A 12,740-nucleotide genomic window follows, 5' to 3' on the forward strand; every position below is an offset into this window, starting at 1 on the left:
GTTGTTTGGTGAAAAACATTCTTGCTGAAGTAAAATTACGTGTTATAAAGCAAAATGTAGAAAAATCTCTCTGCTTGTAAAAATTATAATTTCCTGTTGCCCTGGTGATGTGTCCTTATCAGCTTTTGACTCAGCGCTGTCTGTACTTTAAACTCAGAATACAAAGTCTATGATTTTTCCAGTTACTGTCATGTTATGTGGACAGTAAATTGGGTTCCTACAGTGACCTGGCAACATTTTTACCTCAACCAACATCACTAAAACAGATTTTCTGGTCATTATCACATTGCTGTTCATGCAGCCTTGCTGTACACAAACTGGTATTACAACAGAGACTACACTTCACAAATACTTCATTGGCTCTAGAGCACTTTGGGACATCCTGAGGTCATGAAAGGCACTATATAAATGCAAGTTCTTTCTTTACCCAGATTTATTTCTTAAGGACAATCCCTGTACAGATCATGCATTTGGTAAACTGAAAAACAATAGTTGCCGAGTATACAATATAGTTATTAGACTTGATTCTGGGGAGGTCACTCCAACAGCTTAAGAAAGTTAAAATCAGCTAGCAGCTAAGCCATGTAGACCATGAAGTTCCCAGATTCAATTCCCAATTGGTCCCAAATTAAATTAGATTCTTCCAATTACCTCGATTAGGGTGGGAAAAACTGGCTCAGGGTCCTGAACAGGTGACCCTCACCAGAGGTCTGGGTGGGCAGAAGACAGACTCAGACTTGGCTGAGATGCCCCTCCCATTGTCAAATAACCAGCTAACACACTATCAACAGCCACTCATGAAATATAGACATTCGGGATGGGTCCTGGACGACGACTGGTATTTTATTTTTATTTAGAGATACAGCACTGAAACAGGCCCTTCGGCCCACCGAGTCTGTGCCGACCAACAACCACCCATTATACTAACCCTGCACTAATCCCATATTCCCTACCACCTACCTACACTAGTTAATGGAACTTAATGAAGAGGAAAATTGGCAGTAAAAGGAGGAAGGACAAAAAAGACTTTACTGTGAGCGGAAAATCAACAGAATTGTACTGAAACCAAAAAAGCACACACAAAAAGCAATGCGCTTCCTCTATAATGTGTAATAAGAATGTCAGTACTAGCAAAGTCCAAATCACATAATGATCCAATAGCAATTCATCCAAATCACTTTATTTTATCATGGAGACATGCAGTCAGCCAAACTTCAGACAGACAATGCACAAAAACATAACTGAAGCTACCCTCTGGTCGCAATGTGTGCAGAATACATACAGTATCACAGCAGACTGAACTGGTGAGCCGGCAGCTCATGTTATCTGGATACAGTGACATGTTGCTGTCATTTGTAAGGTACAGTAGCATAGAGGTTATGTTACTGGAAGAGTACTCCAGAGGCCTGGACTAATAATCCAAAGAACAGAGTTCAAATCCTACCACAGTCGTTTGAGAATGAATTCGGTTTAAATAAAATCTGGAAGTAAAAATCTTGTCTCAGTGAAAGTGATGATGAAAATGTCAGGTTTTCATAAAAACCCAACTGGTTTACTAATAACCTTTAGAGAAGGAATGCTGTAGTCCTTACTGGACCTATATAACTGTCAAACTTGGCTCAGTGGTAGGATCCTCAACAGAGTCAGAAGGTCACTGATTTGTACCTCACTCCAGAGTCTTAAGCACATAATCTAGGCTGATACTCCAGTGCAGCACTGAGGGAGTGCTACATTGTCAGAGATGGCATCTTTCAGATGAGACATTAAACAGAGGCAACCCCAACGTCTGCCCCCTCGAGTCGACGTAAAAGATCCTACAGCAGCATTATTTTTTAAAAAAGGGGAGTTCTCTGCGGCACCGTGGCCAATATTTGATCCCTCAACCAATATCACTAAAATAGGTTATCTGGTCATTGTCTCATTGCTGTGTTACGGATCTTGTTCTGCACAAATGACTGCCACATTATTTCAGTGACTACAATTCTAACATACATCATTGGCTTTAAAGCAAGCCAATTAACTGCATCAAACCACTAAAAAGAATTGCTAGCAACATTGAGAAAACCTTCACTCGGACTGTGATGGTTCAAGGCAGCAGCTTATCACCACCTTCTCAAGAGCTACTAGGGATGGGCAATAAATGACAGCTTTGCCAGCAAAATCCACATGCAGAGAATTTTTTTTTTTATTTCCAAAATATACTTTATTCATAAAAATCTGTGAAAATTACATTCCCAGTTTAAAACAGCATCAAGTCAAAAAATACAAACAGTGCAAAGGTGATCAGTTTCCTTCAATACAATCATGAGTTGCCTCACATTTCATTGTCATGCCATATACATTTTTACATTTACAGCACACAAAATTTTCCCGATACAGTTCGAGGGGTTTCCCATGGATCCAGCCCCTCAGTTCAGCTTGGTGGGGGAACCTTATACTGTGGTCTTTCCTCATTGAGCCTTTGCTGCGTCTGCCCCAAGCTTTACTGTGTCCCTCAGCACGTAGTCCTGGACCTTGGAATGTGCCAGTCTGCAACATTCGGCGGTGGACAACTCTTTGCACTGGAAGACCAGCAAGTTTCGGGCAGACCAAAGGGCGTCTTTCACCGAATTGATAGTCCTCCAGCAGCAGTTGATGTTTGTCTCGGTGTGCGTCCCTGGGAACAGCCCATAGAGCACAGACTCCTGTGTTACAGAGCTGCTTGGGATGAACCTCGACAAAAACCACTGCATCTCTTTCCACACCTGCTTTGCAAAGACACATTCCAGGAGTAGGTGGGCAACCGTCTCTTCCCCACCACAGCCACCGCGGGGGCATTGTGCGGAGGCGGCGAGACTTAGGGCGTGCAGGAAGGATCTGACGGGGAGGGCCCTTCTCACCACCAGCCAAGCTACATCTTGGTGCTTGTTTGAAAGTTCTGGTGAGGAGGCATTCCGCCAAATGACTTTGACGGTCTGCTCGGGGAACCATCCGACAGGATCCACCGTCTCCTTTTCCCGTAGGGCCTTGAGGACATTCCGTGCAGACCACCGCCTCATGGATCGGTGGTCAAAGGTGTTTTCCCGCAGAAACTGCTCCACGAAGGATAGGTGGTACCGCACGGTCCAACTGCACGGAGCGTTCCGCGGCAATGTGACCAGGCCCATCCTTCGCAACACCGGGGACAGATAGAACCTCAGCACGTACTGACACTTGGAGTTTGCGTACTGGAGGTCTACACACAGCTTGATGCAGCCGCACACGAAGGTGGTCATCAGGATGAGGGCCACGTTGGGTACCTTTTTCCTGCCCTTATCCAGAGATTTGAACATCGTGTCCCTCTGGACCCGGTCCATTTTAGATCCCCAGATGAAGTGGAAATGGCAGAGAATGAGTTAAAAAAAATTCCAGTCTCTGGCTTAAACGACCCACACATTTCCCTCAATGTGACACACTCCAGTTTATGCACTACACTTCAATGTTAGCCTGTCTGCTTCCCTCTACACTCTAGCTTATAGGCTCTTCTGTGGCATATCATTCTGCACACTGCCTTCTGCAAATTCCAGCTCGAGACTCCCTATACGCTACTCTCTTTGACACTCTCTACTCGCCGTTTGATGCATTCCACTTGCATACTCCCTTCTAATCCAACGATGACACATAAATCAGCAAGTTATTCAAAATATTCTGTGGGTCAACAGCAATTTAAGTCCAGGCCATTCACTAATGAAAATGCTTACCAACAGTTCACATCAGGCCCTCAATTTGTCAAATCAAGACATGCCATTACTCAACTACACTAAACACAGACTTCCATCCACGCACCACAGCGTCATACATAATCAGCAAATGGCTTTACAGAAATATAGCTGCAAAATTTACAAAGTTTCGCATATAAACCAAAGTTGGAAAGTCTCCATCCAGTTACTAGTGGACAAGGCCGACAGCATAAAGCTGTCCCTAACTCAGCACAAGTTAGAGATCTTACTCAAAGCTACTGTTGCACAGTGATGCATTTAAGGGGAAGCTAGATAAGTACATGAAGAAACAAATAAAAGGATATGATGATAGAGTGGGATAAAATAAGGTAGGAGAAGACTCGTGTGGAGAACATAAACACCAGCTTGGAACACTTGGGCCGAATGGCCTGTTTCTGTGCTGTACATTCTACCTAATTTTATGAGATGGAGAACATCACATTGATGCAGTCTGAGACTGGGACTGAGGCAAAAAACAATTATTCCATTCCCCAGCAAATATTATCCCTTGTGCTGAGCACCATATACTCAACTATTATATTTCTATTGGTTCCCCTCATTTCCAGCTGGGCTCACTGCACAATCATTAGCAGTAACCCTGGTTGATCCCTACCAACCCCCACCCTTTCCCTAGTCCAGGGGTGCTGCAGCCAAAGTTATGGTAACCTGGGACCCTGAAAGACTCAGTTTCCTACTGGGTGGCATATTTACCAATCAAGCCATTGGGGAGCAACAAAAAAAATGACATGCTTGACCTTTCAACCAAATTTCAGAATTACATAAAAGCTTGTATTTATGTGCTGCCTTTCACAACCTTAAGGCATCCCAAAATACTTCACAGCCAATCAAGTACCTTTTTAAAGGTGCAATCACTGTTGTAATGTAGGCAAGTATGGCCTGTCCTGCTGAGTATTTCCAGCACTTTGTTTTTATTTCAGATTTCCAGCATCTGCAGTATTTTGCTTTTATTATACAAGCATGGTATTCAATGAGAAGGAAGAACATGTGAGAGACGACAAGATAATTTAATTTAGTAGTGTTAGTTGAGGGATAAATGTTGGCCAAGAAATCAAGTGAATTTCTTTGCTTTTTATTTGATTAATGCCTTGGAGATTCTTTACACCCACCTGAGAAGGCCTTGGTTTAACATCTCATCCAAAAGGCAGTACCTCTGACAATGCAGCACCTCCGCAGTACTGCACTGAGCTATCAGCCGAGATTATGTGCTCAAGTCACTACTTGAACCCATGGCCCCCTAATGCAGCGTAAGGCTAATGGGGAGATGGTGGCATAGTGGCAATGTCATTAAATTAGTAATCTAGAGGCCCAGGCTATTACCTTAGGAACACAGGTTCAAATCCCACCACGGTAGCTGGTCAAATTTAAATTCAACAAATTGTGAAAAAAAAATCTGGTTCACAAATGTCCTTTAAGGAAAGCTGCTGTCCTTACCTGGTTTGGCCTACATGTGACTCTGAGCCAAAATAATGTGGATGACTCTTAACTGCCCTCTGAAATGGCCTAGCAAGCGACTCTGTCAAGGTCAATTAGAGATGGGGTGCCCATATTCCATGAAAGAATAAGAGAGAGAGAAACAGAATTCACGTTTCAGGTCTGTGACCTTTCATCTTCTGATGACGAACTCTGTTTCTTTCTCTCCACAGATGGTGCCAGACCTGCTGAGTATTTCCAGAACTTTGTTTTTATTTCAGATTTCCAACATCCACAGTATTTTGCTTTTATTATATGAGAGATTGCCCTCAGCCTGCTGCAGTGTTCCAAGGAACAGTGCCTTATCTTCCGATTAGGCACTCGAGAGCCTTCAATGAGTTCAACCATTTCAGACTATGAATCCCATTTTGCTTGTTTTTTTTTTCAACCATGTGCCAGTCTTAAAACTTGTTTTTCATGTTTTTGCTTTCAGACATTCATTATTCCACAATTAGCATTCTCTCTGGACTACTGCTTCGCCTTTTATTCCATGACATCTTTGTCATTTGGCCTCTCCTGCCCTATCACAAGATATTTTCTTTTGTTCTTCTTCCTTCCCCTCTTTCACTTGCTCAAAACCTATTACATTTCTAACTTTTGCCAGTTTTGATGAAAGGTCAACAACCTGAAATGTTCATTCTGTTCCTCTCTCCACAGATGCTGCCAAACCTGAGTATTTCCAGCACTTTGTTTTTATTTCAGATCTCCAGCATGCACAGCATTTTGCGTTTAAAAATATTGAATAATTCATTTTGCAATCCACCAAATGGATGTCAAATTATCAGGAATAGACTGCATACTGCTACATCCCAATAGTAACTCATATTGGATTAATTTCTAATGCTGCATCACAGGCATATGCAATAAAAGGTATTCAAAGATAAAATAAACTTCCAATCTCTCTGGGCAAAAGTATTACTATTTAACTTTGTCATTTCTCAGTCCTATTATGTCTGAGGGCAAACGGTCCAATACAGTGCAGGCCTGCAACGTGTGAACCTGATGCTAATCTATTTGACATGCACCACTCAGCGTCACCGTCACCATGGTGAAATGGAACCAAGGATTCCACCAGAGATTACTTTTTTCTACCCCAACAACGCCCGGGAAAAATGTTGCAAAACAAAAACTGCGACTAATTCACAAAGTATAAACAGGGCAAAATGAGACACATGCACGATTTTAACACCTTTTATATAAAATGCCTCCTTGTGTGAAAACAACACCAACTTTTGGTTGCAGATGTCTCAACCTTTTGTTGCAAAAAGACTGCACTTGAAGCCAACTACAAAATAGCCCAATTTTGATGATGCAACTCATTGCAAAAGTCATTTATACCATGCATTAAAGGATCACCCCCCCCCCCACCACCCCCCCACCACCAAATACATAGAGCATGTACACCCTCCCACCAACCCCCTCACAAAATGAAGCATATAAATCCAATGACAGGGCAGGAGGAGGACAAACAACCTTCCAACATCAGACAAGCAAGAAGAGAAAGGAGCGGCAGTGTGGCTTGTGAACATGAGTCAGGGAGGACTGGCAGAGAGAGACATGGGTTTGGCCAGACTTCCATTACACGACGCATTTCCTCAAGCAATAATACAGCCTTTACAGGAAAGAAAGGGGGGAGGATGCAGTTATACGACTTAATTTTGAAGAAAAACACATAGAAAACAAGGGGGCCAGACGCATCAAAATCACGTGGGGAGAGGAAAAAGAGAGAAGACTGCATCAGAGACGTCCGCAAATACACGCTGGCACTAGATAGCAACACTGTGTCGCGGGGGAAGGGAAGCGAACAAGATACTATTTACAGTTCGATATAATGTTTCTTTTTCCTTCAGCTTTTCCCTCTCCGCGTTCCAACACAAACGAAAATTGATACCGAAAAGAGCAACAATGTTTCCCCAACGTTCCAGTCCTCAGGAGCCACCAGAATCGCTTTAATTTTAATGGAAATTCTTCAGATTTTTTGTTCTCCTCTCTAATAATACACTCGGGAAGGAGCAACCCGAGAGAGAGAGTCAAAAAAAATGACATGAAGGAAGCAGCCACAAAGGCCAGACATTTTGAAGCTTCCTCCACAAAAAATGATTTTTATTTCTTAACATCAATAGAGATAGCATTTCCCCCGCCCCATCGATAGAATTGTCTTCGTGCATTAAAAACCGCGCAAAAATGAGAACGCGTGAAATGGAAGGGAGAGGATTGCAATCCTTTTACCTGCAGTTTCTGACGCTGCCTCACGCATTCATTTTTGCTCCAGCACAAAAACCACCCAGAACCCCAGGGGCTCGCGGGGATGGGGGCGAGTGCGCAGGCGCAGCCGGCGCACGGCATGCTGGGAATTGTAGTTCCCTCCCCTCTGGAGATGAGGAACGTCAGTGATTTTTGGGGACTTGGGAGAAGCTGAAATCTCCTCATAACAGAGATAAAAATTTGATAGAGGTATTCAAAATCATGCAGGATTTTGTTCTTATGTCTTGTCCTATGTGACTGCGACAAAGGTAAACTTTCCCTCCTCGTCCTTCTTGACCTGTTGCCTATGACACGGTTGACCACGCCATCCTCCTCCAATGCCATTGCACTGTCATCCAGCTGGGTGGGACTGCTCTCACCTGGTTCCATTCTTATCTAGCTTGAGAATCACCTGCAATGACTTCTCTTCCTGCTCCTGCTCCGTTACCCCTGATGTCCCCCAAGGATCTATTATTGGACCCTTCCCATTTCTCCTCTACTTGCTGCCCTTCAATGACATCATCTGAAAGTACAGTGTTAGTTTTCACATGAATGCTGACGCCACCCAGCTCTACCCCACCACCACCTCTCTCAAGTCCTTCAGACTGTTCATTTGACATCCAGTACAGGATGAGCAAAAATTTCCTCCAATTAAATATTGGCAAGACTAAAGCCATCACTCTCCCTGCCAACAGTCTGAGATTAAGCCAGTCTGTTCACAACCTTGGTGTCACATTTGACCCCGAGATGAGTTTCCGACCTCATATTCGTGCCATCACTAAGAACGCCTATTTCCACCTTCATAATATCGCCCGACTTTGCCCCTGCCTCAGCTCATCTGCTGCTGAAACTGTCACTTATACCTTTTTTACCTCTAGACTTGACTGTTCCAACGCACTCCTGGCTGGTCTCCCACATTCTACCCTCTGTAAACTTGAGGTCATCCAAAACTTTGCTACTTGTGTCTTAACCCACACCAAGTCCCATTCACTTCTCACTCCTGTGCTCACTGACCTACATTAGGTCCCGGGAAAGCGACGCCTTGATTTTAAAATTCTCATTCTCGTTGTCAAATCCCTCCATGGCCTCGCCCCTCCCTATCTCTGTAATCTCCTCCAGCCCCACAAACCTCAGGTATCTGCACTCCTCCAATTCTGGCCTCTTGTGCATCCCTAATTTTAATCGCTCCACTATTGACCGCGCCTTCAGTTGTCTAGGTCCCAAGCTCTGAAATACCCTCCCTACACCTCTCCACCTCACTTTCCCCCTGTAAGACACTGCTTAAAACCTACCTGTTTGACCAAGTTTTTGGTCATCTGACCTTAATATCTCCTCATGTGACTCAGTGTTATATTTTGTTTTATAATCCTCCTGCGAAGCACCTTGGGACGTTTTATTACATTAAGGAGCTATATAAATATAAATTGTTATTAAATGGTGAAAAAAACTTGGATTTATATAGCATCTTTCACAACCTCAGGACATCCCAAAGCACTTTGCAGCAATAATGTTTTTGAAGTGTAGTCACTGTTGTAATCTGGGGAAATGTGGCAGCCAATTTGCACACAGCAAACTCCCGCAAACAGCAATGTGATAATGACCAGATAATCCATTTTTGTGCTGTTGATTGAGGGATAAATATTGGCCAGGGAGAACCCCACTGCTGTTCTTTGAATAGCACCTAAGATCTTTTACAATAACCGGAGAGGGCAGTCAGAGCCTTAGATTAATGCCCCATCCAAATGATGGTATTGCCAACAATGCAGCACTCCCCCCTGCACCGCACTGGGAGTTTCAGTCTAGATTATGCATTCAAGTTGCTGGAGCAGGACTTGACCCACAGAAGTGAAGGGCAATCAAACAAGGCCTACTAATTTTGAAGTTAATCACAATAATTTATATTTACATAGACTTACATAGAACATATAGCATACAAACAAGAAAATGGACCAGAGGAAGGAGATGAAGAAACATTTTTTTTTGCACAGAGAGTTGTTATGATCTGGAATGTACACCCTGTATATTTATATAAAAGTACAATACTACGGATGCTGGAAATCTGAAATAAAAACAGAAAGTGCTGGAAATACTCAACAGGTCTGGCAGCATCTGTGGCGAGAGCAACAGAGTTACTGTTTCAGGTCTGTGACCTTTCATCAGAATTGGCAAAGGTTAGAAATATAATAGGCTTTGAGCAAGTGAAAGGGGGAGGGGAGGAAGAAGAACAAAAATGAAGTTCTGTGATAGGGCAGAGGCCAGGAGAGGCAGTGGTGTACTGGTAATGTCACTGGACTAGTCGAATCCCACCACGACAGATGGTGAAATTTGAATTCAATTAATAAATCTGGAATTAAAATCTAGTTTACTGGTGACCATGAAACCATTGTCAATTGCTGTAAAAACCCATCTGGTTCGCTAGTGTCCTTGAAGGAAGGAAATCTGCCATCTTTAACCAGTCTGGCCTACAAGTGACTCCAGACCCACAGCAATGTGGTTGACTCTTAAAAATGCCCTCTGAAATGGCTGAGCAAGCCACTCAGTTCCAGGGCAATTAGGGATGGCCTTGCCAGCGACACTCACAACCCATAAACAGATTATCTGCTCATTTATTTCATTGCTGTTTGCCTTGATATGTACAAATTGACTGCTGTGTTTCACTTTGTAATAAAAATGCTTCAAAAGTACCTAGTTGTCTATGAATCACTTTGGGAAGTGAAAGTGCAAATGAGCAGCAAGTGTCCCATGACATTTTTTTTTGATCAGTAACGGTCTCCCTTCCTTCCTTCCTTCTGTTCCAAATCCTTAAAGCACCACTGAGGGGTTCCTTCCAAAGTCTTTATACTTGGCTACACCTCGGGCACTCGGTATCTGTATTTTGCACTTTAACAATTACTAATTCTCTAAAGCAGTCACATTTTTGCATTTTTAATCTCTTTTCTTTGAAAGGATTTGGGAATGAATTATATTTAAGTGCTTTTTTTTTAAGTGATTTTGTATAAGTTTTAAAAACTCTGATGAAAGTTAGATTTATTACGAGACCAGGCATTGAAAGCGAGCATTTAAGCTTGATGAGTCAGTTTTGTGGAATGCCAAAGCTCACAATCTAATTCAAACTGAGACAATGGTGCTTGATTGAGTCATGCCAGGATGTCCCCAATTCATTTTGAGAATAGCAGGAGATGGTTTTTCTGGACCCACACCCCAGTGAGAAGGAGAGATAGGCATGTTTATTAAAATAAATCTAGGTGAATCACTGAATGAAGAAGTCAGACGGATTGTCCTGCCAGTTGCGGGGGGGTACAGTTAAAAAGGTGAAGAGATGCACAGGTAGTCAGTCAGGTTTAAAACAGCCCTCTTCAAGGTGCATTTCTGGGCCTAGAGCTGGAAGCTGAAATGCAGGAATCGGATTTTGCAGGTAGAAGTTACCTAGAAAGAAAGGCAAAGCTAAAAATAAGTAAGTCAGTCGACAAAAAGGACAAGGAGAATGGTTTATTTGCTCTTCTAATTTCTCAGGAAGAGAAGTGAATATTGAGTGATGTAAGTGAGGTTTTCTTACAACTGCTGTCTTTGAAATAAAGCGACTTAACGCTTCATATCAGGCGTTGTCTATGCTTTTCAGTCTACCTACTGAAAAACTGGAGAATCGCATGTAAGGACACAGGCGAAATATATAATGTCTAGTTCAGATTACAAAGGATTATGTTACAGCATTCACCCCAACGAGTCCAAGCTTTACTCGAGCCTCCACCTGTTCTTCATTATCTAACTTGACCAGCATAACCCTCTATTCCCTTCTCCTTCATATTTTTATCTAGCCTTCCCTTAGATGCATCTATACTAATCACCTCAACCACTCCCAGTGATAGTGAGTTCCACGTTCCTCACCACTCTTTGGGTTAAGAAGTTTCTTCTGAATTCCCTAGTGACTATTGTTGTATGATTGCCTTTAAGATCTCAGTATGCTAATAAGCTAAGTACCAGGACATAATCATGTGACTACAAGCCAGAGTCACTCTTTTAACACCCAGGTGAAGGTTCTGTAAATAGTTTGCTCTGTACTGTATATAATAGTTTAGCTGTAATAAACTTGTTTGAGAGCTTCAACCAACTGGACTCTACGCATCTCATTTATGTTGCATCAGACAACATAAAGACCTCATTACATGGTGGCAGCTGTGGTAAAAAGACAAAGGCTAAGTTTGGAAATGCAGGTAAAACAGCTTTGAAAATGACCCTTCCGACAGCTAAAAGAGAGAAAGTTCCACAGAAATATTGGCCCAAACAATGGACAGAAGAAAGAACATACCTCCGGCTGTAGAAGACAGAGAACCGAACAACAGGCTGCAAGTAAATCAGGTGAGCCACGGTGCCGACGGACGAGAGGTACTTTTTTTTTAAAAACAAGCTTTGAAGCGCTTAAAAGATTGATCTTTTTCTAAAGACTCCATGAAAAAAAAAATGGGGAAAACCTGACTCTTCTCCCAGGGAAGGACAGCATTACCCCTGAAATAATCAAGAGTGCCAAGCCTGCTATACTCTCAGCACTACATGAACTGCTATGCCTGTGCTGGGACGAGGGAGCAGTACCCCAGGACATGCGCGATGCCAATATCATCACCCTCTATAAAAACAAAGGTGACCGCGGTGACTGGAACAACTACCGTGGAATCTCCCTGCTCAGCATAGTGGGGAAAGTCTTTGCTCGAGTCGCTCTGAACAGGCTCCAGAAGCTGGCCGAGCGCGTCTACCCTGAGGCACAGTGTGGCTTTCGTGCAGAGAGATCGACAGTTGACATGCTGTTCTCCCTTCGTCAGATACAGGAGAAATGCCGTGAACAACAGATGCCCCTCTACATTGCTTTCATTGATCTCACCAAAGCCTTTGACCTCGTCAGCAGACGTGGTCTCTTCAGACTACTAGAAAAGATCGGATGCCCACCAAAGCTACTAAGTATCATCACCTCATTCCATGACAATATGAAAGGCACAATTCAACATGGTGGCTCCTCATCAGAGCCCTTTCCTATCCTGAGTGGCGTGAAACAGGGCTGTGTTCTCACACCCACACTTTTTGGGATTTTCTTCTCCCTGCTGCTTTCACATGCGTTCAAGTCCTCTGAAGAAGGAATTTTCCTCCACACAAGATCAGGGGGCAGGTTGTTCAACCTTGCCCGTCTAAGAGCGAAGTCCAAAGTACAGAAAGTCCTCATCAGAGAACTCCTCTTTGCTGACGATGCTGCATTAACATCTCACACTGAAGAGTGCCTGC

The 12,740-nt window shown here is 43.2% G+C and overlaps 1 protein-coding gene across 1 annotated transcript in view; it reads right to left on the reverse strand.

Annotated features, from left to right (window-relative positions):
• Positions 1 to 7,524, reverse strand: part of LOC137351585 (spindlin-1-like) — a 63,272-nt gene extending 55,748 nt beyond the window's left edge. The window contains exon 1 of the mRNA XM_068016161.1: positions 7,458 to 7,524. The gene's annotated coding sequence lies outside the window, so the exon portion shown is untranslated. The remainder of the gene's footprint in view (positions 1 to 7,457) is intronic.
• Between the last annotated feature and the right edge of the window lie 5,216 nt (positions 7,525 to 12,740).

The sequence above is a fragment of the Heterodontus francisci genome, chromosome 36 (genome assembly GCF_036365525.1).
Source record: "Heterodontus francisci isolate sHetFra1 chromosome 36, sHetFra1.hap1, whole genome shotgun sequence".
Taxonomy (NCBI): domain Eukaryota; kingdom Metazoa; phylum Chordata; class Chondrichthyes; order Heterodontiformes; family Heterodontidae; genus Heterodontus; species Heterodontus francisci.